The 12,089-nt window shown below is 44.1% G+C and overlaps 1 long non-coding RNA gene across 1 annotated transcript; it reads left to right on the top strand.

The window, feature by feature from the left end:
• The first annotated feature begins 1,300 nt into the window (after positions 1-1,300).
• Positions 1,301-11,770, top strand: LINC02872 (long intergenic non-protein coding RNA 2872). The gene is made up of 2 exons (XR_006692612.3): positions 1,301-1,663; positions 9,224-11,770. It is a non-coding gene; the product is annotated as a long intergenic non-protein coding RNA 2872 (long non-coding RNA).
• The last annotated feature ends 319 nt before the right edge of the window (positions 11,771-12,089 follow it).

Here is a 12,089-nt window from a genome sequence, read left to right on the forward strand (position 1 = left end):
ATTTGCTACATCTCAGCAAAAGAAAAGAAAAAAAAACTGAAACCACTAATTACTCACAAATAAGTCAACAGCAAAGCTCCACATTTGCTCAATCTGGATGGACAAAGTTTGTAAACCACTAACACCTCATTTTCCCCTATTTTGTAATGAATTTTTAATTACATAAGAAATAACTGAATTCACTCTCTGAAATATTAGGAAATTTACTCAAAAATGCCTTTTGACCACATTCTCCAATTTCTATCCCTCTGAACCCTCCCCTTGGATAGTCTGGGGTTTGGGGATTTAGGCTTGCAGTCCTTTTATATATAGCCTATAGTAGAGCACAGAAAACAGTATTGCTTCATGAGGGTTTTTCTTGTTTTTCTTTTATTCTTTCTCTCTCTCTCGCCCTCATTCTTTTCTTACATAAATGGTTTCATACTGCAGTTTCATTCTGCAAATGCTCATTTTATTTTATTTTTTGAGCCTTATCCCAGGCCAGTTCAACTAGATCACTTTTATTTATTTTAACTGCTGTATACAATTCCATCCTATAAATACAGCACACTTTACTTATTCCCTGTTTGATTTCCTGTTGATAGGCATTTAGGTTGCTCCAAGTTTTCACCATCACAAGCAATAACACCATGCACATAGTCAAATCTGACAATCCATGTCCACATGTTCCTCTCACCCAGGCACGCCCGGTCCATTGCCACCACACTGAAATGTCAGGCATCTTGACAACCAAGTCACGTGGTGCCTGGGTCTCGGTTTTCCGCGGTCTGGACCTCGGTGGAGCAAGGCTCTTAGGATCTTGCGGCCACCTCACTGGGTCAGGCTCTCCCCGGGGTGGTAGGACAAGCTAATAGCAGAAACAGGGCCATTTCTTCACCCAACCACTCACAGGCTGACACACTCATGTTCAGATTCGAATGCAAAATTTCATTATTTCCCCTGAAACCTAAAAACCCACCTAAAGGCGGTTGAGTATTTGGCATTCCCTCTACATTGATCCTGGCTGAGGAGGGCCCAGGGGACTCCGGCCTGAGGAGGCCACGTTTTCCACAGCGGCCCTCCTTCCAGGGCTGCCAGGAGGGGGAAAAGGAACTCAGGGAGTTTTTGCCGGAGATAAGAGCAATTTTTAGTAAGGCAGGAGGTGGAGTCTGCCACGGGTGTCTTTCACACTTGCTACTTTCCAGCCCGTGAATACAATCCCGGCCCTGTTTCCCGGCCCCGCGGCCATTGCAGAGTCATGAAGTCATCGCAGCTGCGCCTGCAGCCAGGCGGGAACGGGAACGGGAACGGGCTGGCCGCCGTCCCATCCCCCGCCAGCCGGAAATGTCCGCGCACTGAAACGCAGACGCTGCCCGGGGAACGGCGAGAGCGAGCGAGAAAAAAAGCCTGAAGGCGGCGCGGGAGCCGGCGAGTGGGGAGACACAGATTCACACCCAGGGGCCTCCGGGCAGGGCCCGCGGGACTCAGGCCGTGTCCCGCTTGGAATGTGGAGCAGGCGCGGCCTCGGCGTCCGCACAGCTCCCCTGCATCTCCCCCTGGGGGTGTGGGGGCCGAGTGGGAGAACTGGCGGACAGAGGAGAGGCGCCTCGCTCCCAAGGCCCGGGCGGGGAGGCCTGGCCTCCTGCTCAGTCTGTGCAAATGGAAAAAGAGACGTAAGTGCCAAGTCCCAAAAGAGCAAGTCATGGGCCCGGGCTTTACAATCTGTTTCATGAGTTATTCCTCCAAGCATGCCTGGCCGTCGAGTTTTTTCATTAGTGCTGCAGCAAGCAGATGGGAACATGAGCACCGGAGAGCATGGAGGCCTCGCAGGCAAGCAGGTAGCGGCCCCCGACATTCTGGACAGGCTCTGGGGTCGAGGGAGCACGTTCTGATGCTTAAATAGCCTCCCCTTTTATTCTGACTGGGATAGTCCTGTGTGGTGGTTTGGTGTCAGTTTTACATCTAGACCCTCTCCCTACCCCTTGCCTTCATCCATAAGTAATGTCTGCCTCCGCCTGATCCCAGGCTGCCTTTCTGTGGTTCCAGAGACGCTGGTTGTGATGAGCAGCAAAGGGCCTCACTGTCTAAGTCACCCAGCAGTTCCCTTGTCCTCGGGAAGGCTGCATCTTAATGGAGACCAGGAGAAGTAATGCAGGAATGGAGTCTGGATGAGGACCCGCCAAGTTGCGAGGAAGGCAGAATGGCATAGACAGGGCGTTCCAAGCAGCCTGGGTTAGCCAGTCAGCTTTCCCACTGATAGAAACCTTGGAGGCACTTTATCCTGTGACCCCAACTCTCCTCCTCAGGTGTCAACTTCCTTTCTATTACCATTAACTCCTCTTATTCCAACCACAGCTGTTGTCAACCCTCTCAAACCTCTGAAAAACAGGATAAAAGCTCCAGTAGGTATCAGAATCTCTGCCTTGAAATCCTTTCAAAACGAAGGTTGTTATTGAGGGAGGATTTGAGAATGAAGAGGAGGCTGCTGCAGTCTGAATGTGATGGTATTAGGAGGTGGAGCCTTTGGGAAATGATTAGGGCATGAAAGTCCTCATGAGTGGGATCGGTGCCCTTATAAAAGAGGCCCCAGAGAGCTGCCTTGCCCTTCCCACCATATGAGGACACAGGGAGAAGGCACCTTCTATACAAACCAGGAAACAGACCCTCACCAGATGTTGAATCTGCTGGTGCCTTGCTCTTGGACTTCCCAGCCTCCAGAATTGTGGGAATAAACATCTGTTGCTTATTAGCCACCCGGTGTGTGGTATCCTGTTAGAGCAGCCTCAGATGACTAAGGGAGCAGCTTTCCATCCCCATCTCTGTAGGCCTCAGCCCCCCTCCCACCAGCATTCTCTTCCATCTTCATGAACATGGGATTTCGTGGGTCCCCCATAGCCCCTGATCCCTCTAGCACTTTGGTTTCATAATGAAAGAAGTAAGAGGAAAGAAAGATGGCAGAGAAGCAGCACATGGAAACCATCCTCTCTGGAGCAGAGGAGCAAGGAGAGAGGACAGTGTGGGGTGAGATGTTGCTGAGGAAACCCCATTGGGCTGAGGAGTGACTGGGCTCACCATCTTTCCTTCTTCTGTCTGCCCCTCCCTGGGACAGTGCTGCTCCCCATGTCCAAGGTCAGGGACAGGGGACAGGGTGGGATTGCCACTTGGGCAGCATCAGAAAGAAAACAGAAATTCCTGAGGGATGGCTGAGATGGACATGAAAGACAGCCCTCAAAAGTGGCCCCCACACATCCCTTTTGGGAGCCTTTCCTGTCTTTTACCTGAAGTACCTTCATAAATGAGTGTCTGCTTGTTTTTTAAAAACAGAGTGAAAAACATGCAATGTTTATGTCTTCAGGAAGGGTTTCTGATGAAAAACTGAGAAAGCACAATAAATGCAGTTTTGCAGTACCATGCAAAGCAGTAAACGTGGAGTAGCTTCATACTGGGAGTTTATGTGTGAAAAACTGTAAATACTCATTAACAAAATCACCCAACCGAAATCACGTGAAAAAAGTGAGCTCTATAGCTACGTATTGGCTATAACCTGGGTGTCTGTATAATCTGTCATCCAAACAAGAAGCTATGGGCACAAATCAAACCATCTAGAATGCTGGTCCCACTGGCTACAACTAAACTTGTCAGAGGTTGCATCTGTTGTCAATGTTGTGATGTATCATAGCCAGCAGTGAACTCCATGGAACTAATGATGAAAGGTGAACAGCAAGAACACAGCTGTGTCTTCATAAAGTTGTGGCTCAGATGCAATAAAGCATACCTCCGCTCATTCTCCTCCACAAGCTACTGACAAAACACAGGAAACAAATGGCAATATGTGGATTTCACAAAAGAGGAAACCCCACTTCCAGTGACATTGCTTCCTGTCACCTGTTCCTCCTCTAAGAGCAGAAAGCCATCATTCTTCGTCTCCAAATTTTATTTTCGAGATCATGACACATGAGTTTCCTTGTATCTTTGAAATTTACTTGAAACTTAAGAAGAACAGTCTAGACTGTTTTGTGCATCATGATCATATGATCACAATGATCAATGATTCTAGGCATTGTGAGAACCCTACTTTTGCCCCTTGAAAGACATCACATTTGCTCTCAAGACAAATCCACAGTACAAGATAGGACATGCTGTCTTTCCATGAGACCATGAGTTCCTCAAAGACAGTGAACATGTTCTAACTTTATCTACTTTCTTTTCAATTTGAGGATGATGCATGCTTCCGGATAGGAACTGAAATACTAGTTCCATTCTCATTCCTAAAAATGTATACCCACCCATCTTCCATGAGCTCCTAGAAGTTGAGTGGTTCTACATTTTAAACAGAAAGCTTACTGGGAATTCATAGGTGCTGTGGTGATACAGGTAATGGAAGGAAGCCCATGTATGGGAAGGCTGGAGATAGAGGCAAGAAAGAGTCAAGAGCGCATCAGGCCCTCTGACCTGCCCTTGGCCATCTGCAACATAGGAGGATGCCCCTTGTGCCAGGTGGCTCTCAGAATCTGGGGACTGTAAGAACCAGGATCAGCAACCGTCAGTCACATGCTGAGCCCAACACTGACAACGAACATGTTCTGTCTATGACTCAAGATATACTCCCCATCTTCTTGAACCTTAAGCATATTACATTGAGTTCCTCAGGAAACAGCATTTAGAAATGCAAGCATTTTCATCTCATCCTTTAAGACAAGTTTCTGGAGCCTCCCAGGAACTGATTTAAGGGTACTGAAAAAGGACTGGGTGAGGCTTTAGTTTGCTTAATCTCAATATTTGAAGTACATAACATATTTGAACTGAAGTTTAATTTGTGAAAAAATTCAAATTGTTTCTCTATTCTATAGAATATAATTGATTTTTAATGCCTCCTATATGACAAGTGGGAATAGACTGTGGTTTGCTCTCAAGACGTGTATAGGGTAGTAGGGTAAGAACATGTATATATCCAGACTGTTACAGTCTAAGGCAGATACGGGAAAGCTCTGCTTTGAGTTCTCACAATCTAGAGCCTTACCCAGTCGCTGAGGGGTGATAAGCAAATATCAAGACATTGTCCATTGTTGTCTAGGAACTAACTTTTGGTCTCTGTCATATAACGCTGGGTTTCTGAGGGTCCCAGTGTGCGTCAGGGGCAGGAGAAACAGTAGGAAGCTCTGTCTGGCTTCTTGCTTCATCACACAGGACCCGGGCGTTTTTGCCTTATTTAGAAATCTACTTGTTTTATTATGACACCAACCGTTTGTTAGCACAGAGAGAGACAGAGAGGCTCACAATGTTTGAGTCCCTTATCTCGAATTGTTTATGTTCTTAAAATAATTTAATTAACTTAATAAACAAAAGCATTTTCAATTCATAAACAAAGAGAGCTCAGAAAAATTAAATGTTCCAAGAGGCAAAATGAATAGAAAAGTCACATCATCCCAAGTCATTCTCTCACCCTCTGTCTTGCACATTCCTGCAAGCCCTGTCCCTGAGAGCCAATGGGACTTCTAAAAACTGTCTTCATATCCTCATTTTGTTAAGATTTTAGTGGGATCTTGGAAGCCTTCTAGATGGATCAATATTAAAACCGGTTCTAAATGCCATGGCTATGTCTACCTTCTGAAATGACTCTAAAAAGATAAAGTGAAAAGGACAGTCAAATGTATGATTTAGAATTTACAAAGCTGTTTCAAACATATAGATAGATTCAGGTTTGCTTTTTTGTTGTTGTTTGTTTGAGATGGACTCTCCCTCTGTCACCCAGGCTGGAGTGTGGTAGCACAATCTCAGCTCACTGCAGCCTCTGCCTCCTGCCTTCAAGCGACCCTTCTGCCTCAGCCTCCACAGTAGCTGGGATTACAGGCATGTGCCACCATGCCCGGCTAATTTTTCTGTATTTTTAGTAGAGACAGGGTTTCACCATATTGGCCAGGCTGATCTTGAACTCCTGACCTCAAGTGATCCACCCACCTCTGCCTCTCAAAGTGCTGGGATTACAGGGATGAGCCACCACCACACCCGGCCTGATTCAGTTTTTAAAGAAGGAAGAGTTTAAAACTCTAGGGCTGAAGGAAGATCTCTGAAAGAGCCAAAGGAATGAAGGAGTTACATCATTCTGGGTTTATGCCATCAACACAAGCAAGTAGACTATATAATTTTAATCTTATACTTTTATTAATTTTTGAGATATATTGTTATTATAAACTTTTTAACCCATAAATGATTAGAAACAGTATAACACTATTTATATTCATGACCTCTGAAGTGTACTATAATCTCTGCACTTCAGTAACACAAATGCAGTTTCTGAATTATGAGTGTAAATGTACGTGGATGGAATATAAATTATTATAGGGACAAATGCGCTATCTGCAAGTAGTTATGTATTTTATACAGTTAATATTAGCCAACTTGGCTTAAACATTAATTACATGTTAGGTACATTCTAAGAATTTCAAGTGTATTATCTCTAATCCTCCATGAACCCATGAGGTAGACACAATTGTTTCTTACATTTTACAGATGATGAAACTGAGGTTTGGAGTTTGCCCAACGAACATAGCTAGAAAGTGATAGAGCCAGCCTCGAACCCAACCTCGAACCCTGTCCTGTGGGATGGTGAAGAGACGGCATGGAGAGATGATTAGTTGTAATATTATTACGCAATTATTATTTAAAAAGCAGGTGATTTGTCATTGTTTTTGACATGTCTCAAATTTTCCCTGATAAACCCTGTCATCTATGTCAGTCATAGTTCAATCAGAAGCAGAATCACTAGGAGGTAATACATGTTTTATGTATGCATGTCAAATACACAGACACACACTTATACACACACATATACATATATACCTCTGTGTGTGTGTGTGTGTATATATCTTTGTTATGGGGATTTGTACCTTACAAAGTTGTGAGTTCTTGCTAAGCAATCTCTGTAAGGCCATTGTCCACAAGGCAGGCAGTGGGGAAGCAAGGACAAGATGGAGCCCGTGGGCACAAGCTGGAAGCCATGAGGATGGGCTGAGACCAATTCTTGCTGCCTCTGACTTTGATGGTATGGGTGTCCTACAGGAAGAGCTTGTGCCCTTCATCACAGGAGCCAAGACGCTGAAGCAGGACAACAGGGGGCCTACTGTCCCACACCAGCAACAAGCAGCATATGTGTGAGCTACAAAAAAGGCTGCTGCTTCACCTCCAACCTTCACATGTCCCACAGGAGGCTCTTTTGTGGCTCACTCTAACCAGAAACACGCAGGGGAGGGAATTCTGGGAAGTGTAGTTCTATCTAGGTAAGTTGACACGTTGCAAAGCTATCACACCAAAGTGCACCAAAGGTACAAAGATGGATGGGATATGGCTCCTGCCTTCAAGGGGCTAACCCTCTAGGGGTGTGAAGGGAAAGAGAAACATGAATGTATAATATCAGCACAAGTATTATAACAAGCATTATGATAAGTGCACTCAGGGTGCAATAGAAGCCACAAAAGTGGCTCACCCTACCCAAGGTGGGAGTCCAGGAGAGCTTCCTGGAGGATGTGGTGTCTAAGTGGCCTTAAAGGATGAAATAGAAGTTGACTAAGAAAAGAAGGATTAGCAAGGATATTAAGGTGGGTGGGGAGAGGGAATAACCACGAAGGTCTATGGCAGAGGCAGGATAGAGAGATGTATAAGCAATACATGCGGAGGGCTAGGAGTGGAAGGAAAAGATGTTGGAGAAGTCAGTGTTGCAAACCCTAGAAAGTCTATGCATTGTACTGTAGGAAGCTTGGACTTCATGTCCCAGTGATTGGGGAGCAATTCAGGAGTTAGACACATGAAAATGATATGGTCATTGAGGTAGATAGTCTCCAAGTTAATCGCCTCACCGGCTTTCCTCTCTGTACATGTGTATTGCTCATTGCATTAAAAGGTAGGCTTTAATTTTTCTCCTCTTGAGTTTAGGCTGGCCTAAGCAACTGCTTGGCTAAGGGAAGGTAACAGAAGTGACATTCTAAGAAGAGGTCTTAAGAAGTCCTGCAGCTTCTGCCTAGTTCTCTCAGAATACTTGCTCTCGGAACATGACATCTCCTCTTAGAAGCAAACTGCCATGCGGTCAGAGTCTAAACCCCATGGAGATGCCACATGTAGGTGCTCTGGTCAGTCATCCCAGCTGAGCTCCCAGCCAAAACCACCTTGTGCATTGCTATTGTGAACATCCAGCTAAGTCAGGCCTTTAGATCACTCCATTCCAAGCCACCATCTGAATGCAACTGCATCAAATACCCCAACTGAGGATTGCCCCTTATCAACCCACAGAATTGGAGAGAGAATCATAAATTATCTTAGACTTCCAAGTTTTCATGTGGATTGTTACATAGCAATAGATAACCCAAATTGCCATGTTTATGTTTTGGGTGTTTTAAGGGGAAGGAATGGAAGAGAGAAGACACTTTAAGTGAAGCTTACTGACTTAAAAAAAAGATAAAATGAAAGTAGGAAGACTTTGTAGGAGTTCATTGCTATAACCAAAAGAGAAGATATGAGAACCTGAGCCTGAGACTACTAGTTGGGGTGAGAAGAAAAGCTGGATTCTAGAAACAGGAAATAAAATTAATAGGCTTTATGGTAAGTGAAGGGCAAAGAAGAGAGGAGGAGTCAAAAGTGTTTTGTGTGTCCCCTGTACAACTGGGTGGAAGCTAGCTATCTCAATCTCAAAGACCCAGAGCACGGCAGAAGGATCAGGTGGCATAGAGGAGGGAATATTATGAGTTCTATGAGGTTTCTAAGTGAATGGTTAATTTTGTGTGTCAACTTGACTGGGCTATGGGATGCCCAGATCACTGGTAAAACATTATTTCTGGATGTGTTTGTGCAGGGGTCTCAGAAGAGATTAGCATTTGAATCAGAAAACTGCACAAAGAAGATCCACCCTCACCAATGTGTGTGGGCATCATCCAATTATTTGAGTACCTGAATAGAACAAAAAAGCAGAAGGAGAGCAAACTCTCTCTCTGTGTCTCTGCTGGAGCTGAGGCATCCATCTTCTCCTACCCTCAGATATCAGCACTCCTGGTTCTCAGGTTTTTGGACTTAGACTGGAACTCTTACCACTAACCTCCTGATTTGCTGGCCTTTGGACTTAGACTGAATTACATCATTGGTTTCCCTGGTTCTCCAGTTTGCAGACAGCAGATCGTCTGTTGAACTTTCAACTAACAACAGACATGAGCTAGATCCTATAATAAATTTTTTTTTGATATACCTATCTATCCTATAGGTTGTTTCTCTGAAAAACCCTGACTAATACAGTAGAGGATATCCAGATTGACAAGTTCAGGAGAAAGTCTGATTTAGGAGTTGAAAACCCAGATTGGAAAATCCTTTTGATAGATGTCAGTTGGGAAAGACCATGAAAATAGCCAAAATGATTCAAGGAGAAGATGCAAAGTGAACTGTGAAACAGGCCAAAGATGAATGGCTTTGGTAAACCTATACCTAAATCCTCTGCCATGGAATAGCTGCCTAAACTTGGGCAAATAACCTGACATTTCTCAGTTTCCACATTCCAAAAATGGATTTTTATGAGAATTAAATGTTATGATGCATTCCAACTACCTGGCCTAGAACCTGACATAAGAGCTCAGTACATATTGGGGAGGGTTATCAGCAGCAGCAGCATCATCTTATTAACATTCCTGTGGAAGGGATGATGGGCTGCTGAGCAATTCATGAAGAAGATGAAAAACTATTAGAGAGGTGGGAGGAAAAAGAGAGGACTATCACAGAAGCAGAAGAGCTGAGAGTATCGAGAAAGGGCGAGGAGTTAGGGGGGACTAGCAAGTACCCTCTAGAGTTGGCAATATTCCGTTTGTTGAAGGCCTTAATGAACTAACGAAGTTGTGAGAGTTAGACAAAGCTGAGATGGGATATGAATCTCAGGGAGGATATAAGGACTCATTGATTACCATTCCAAGAAGCTTGTCTGGAAAGGAAAGAAGAGATGGTGGTAATCAGAGCAGAGTAGCAGGATGCAGGGAGTTTTTATTTATTCCTTTGTTCTTGGTGCTGATGTTGTTTTCATACTGTTTTGTTTGTTAAAGAGAGAGAGTTGTAAGTATAAAATAACCTATAAATAGAAAGAACCAGAAACAGATTCATGTGAAAGCCCTTGACTGAGAACAGAATTAATTACCCCTGCAGAGGTAATCTTCAAGCCGTGGCAGGTAGGCAAGTGTCTGAGGCACAGCTGGCTCGGGAACAGGGGCCTTTCTTCGGCTGGCAGGCTAGAGGCAGCATGATTTGGAAGCGGATATGAGAAAGGGCATAATAATGTGAAATTTGCCTGCTTAGTGGGGGAGGAAACTTTGAATATTATGAGGCGGTTATGAAAGTATTTCCTTCTTATGGCTTCAATGGCACTGCCTCTGAGCATTAGTGTTTGTCCTCAGGAGGTAAGTGTGGTGACTGTATCAGCAGTTACTACCTAGATAAGCATGGTGTATAGCAGTAACATGGTTTATAGAGCATGCAAGCCTTCCCCTCTTTGCTAGATGAGATGTGGAGCCTGAATTCGGAGACCGCGTGACCCCTGAGGCATGGGGAGGTGGGGTCAGAAAGCGTCACTGGCCGTGACCCAGACCCAGGCATGGAGAAACAGCCTGCTGGGGTTTTCAGACAGCAGGAAGGTAGGGCAGGTATGGAGTAGATTCTGGGGGACAGTTTCATAAGAAGTGAGTAGATCTCCACAACTTGGTTTCTAGACTAAATGGACTAAGCATGTTCCGCCCTATTCTTCCTACTAACAATAACAAAAAGCTCTGGACAAAATTCACAAAGCAACCCACAGAAGACTCCGAAGTTGGATAAAGAAAGAAAAACTGGTGATTTCCTCCATACGCAAGGCATCAGGTAGCAGCGAGAGACTTGAGTGTTGTTTATGTGTTTGTTTTCTTTTGTTCATTAATTTTTTGTTCCCGTTTATGGCAGTGTGAGCTCTGGCAATGTCTATAACCCAGAAACGCAGATGGGTACAAATTTAAAAATCCTAAGAAAACTCTTTTTAGCCAAATGACCAGCGTTTCCAGCAGAGCAAAAACATTTTGACCACATCTGCCCTTTTGTGCTGGCTAACCCCTCCCCCTGCCACCATGTGCTGCTGGGGGGATGTTGTGGATGAAGTCCACTCATCTATTCCTTCCCCTGCAGTAACGTGACCATACTCCTCCCACTCCTAACGAGAGGCTGGGGGACGACTATGTGGAGGACAGAACTGGAGAAAGCAATTTTCTAAATTTGTATATGAAATCCTGGGTAGAACTCTGAGTGCCCCATGCACAAAACAGACAAGAAACAACACAGCAAAAAGTTTCAAGGGTCAGAAAAGCTGAACACTGGTCTGAAACACTGCCTGGGTTTCAGATTAGCCTCAGGGTAGCACCCAAGTGGGGCAGATTGGAATAGCACTCTAAAGGCTTTGAAAATGAAATGACTTTTGAGCCACAGCTCACAAAGTGAACCGGAACAAGCATTCTGAACTTAAACAGGTCAAGTGCCTACTAAAATCAAAGATTTAAATAGGAACCAGAATAATATAACATACTACTGAAAATGTCTAGGATGCAATCCAAAATCTCATCACACTGAGAACCATAAAAATCTCAACTTGAAGGAGAAAAGGCAATTGTAAGCACTGAGATTACACTGATGTTGAAACTATCCAGCAAGAATCATAAAGCAGCTATTATACAAATGCACTGATTTTAAAGCAAGTATGAATGCTTGAAACAAATGACAAAGTGGAAACTCACAGCAGAGAAATAGAAAATGTAAGGAAGAACCAAATGGAAATTTTAAAAGTGAAAAATACATAACCAGTTTTTTAAAATTACTAGATTCAGAAGGAAAGAGCAACAACTCAGAAAAATGGGCAAAGGATATGAAGAGTTTACGGAAAAGGAAATGTAGATAACTCTTACCCATATAAAAATATGTTCAGCCTCACCCATATAAGAAAAATCAAAATTAAAATTACACTGAGATACTGCTTTTTACCTGTCAGAATGGCAAAACTCAAAGTGTGAATATACGCTATGAGAATGTGGAAAATTCTCATAGATTCCTTGTGGGCATCTAGAACAATTTGG

This window comes from Macaca fascicularis, chromosome 15 (assembly GCF_037993035.2).
Source record: "Macaca fascicularis isolate 582-1 chromosome 15, T2T-MFA8v1.1".
Classification (NCBI taxonomy): domain Eukaryota; kingdom Metazoa; phylum Chordata; class Mammalia; order Primates; family Cercopithecidae; genus Macaca; species Macaca fascicularis.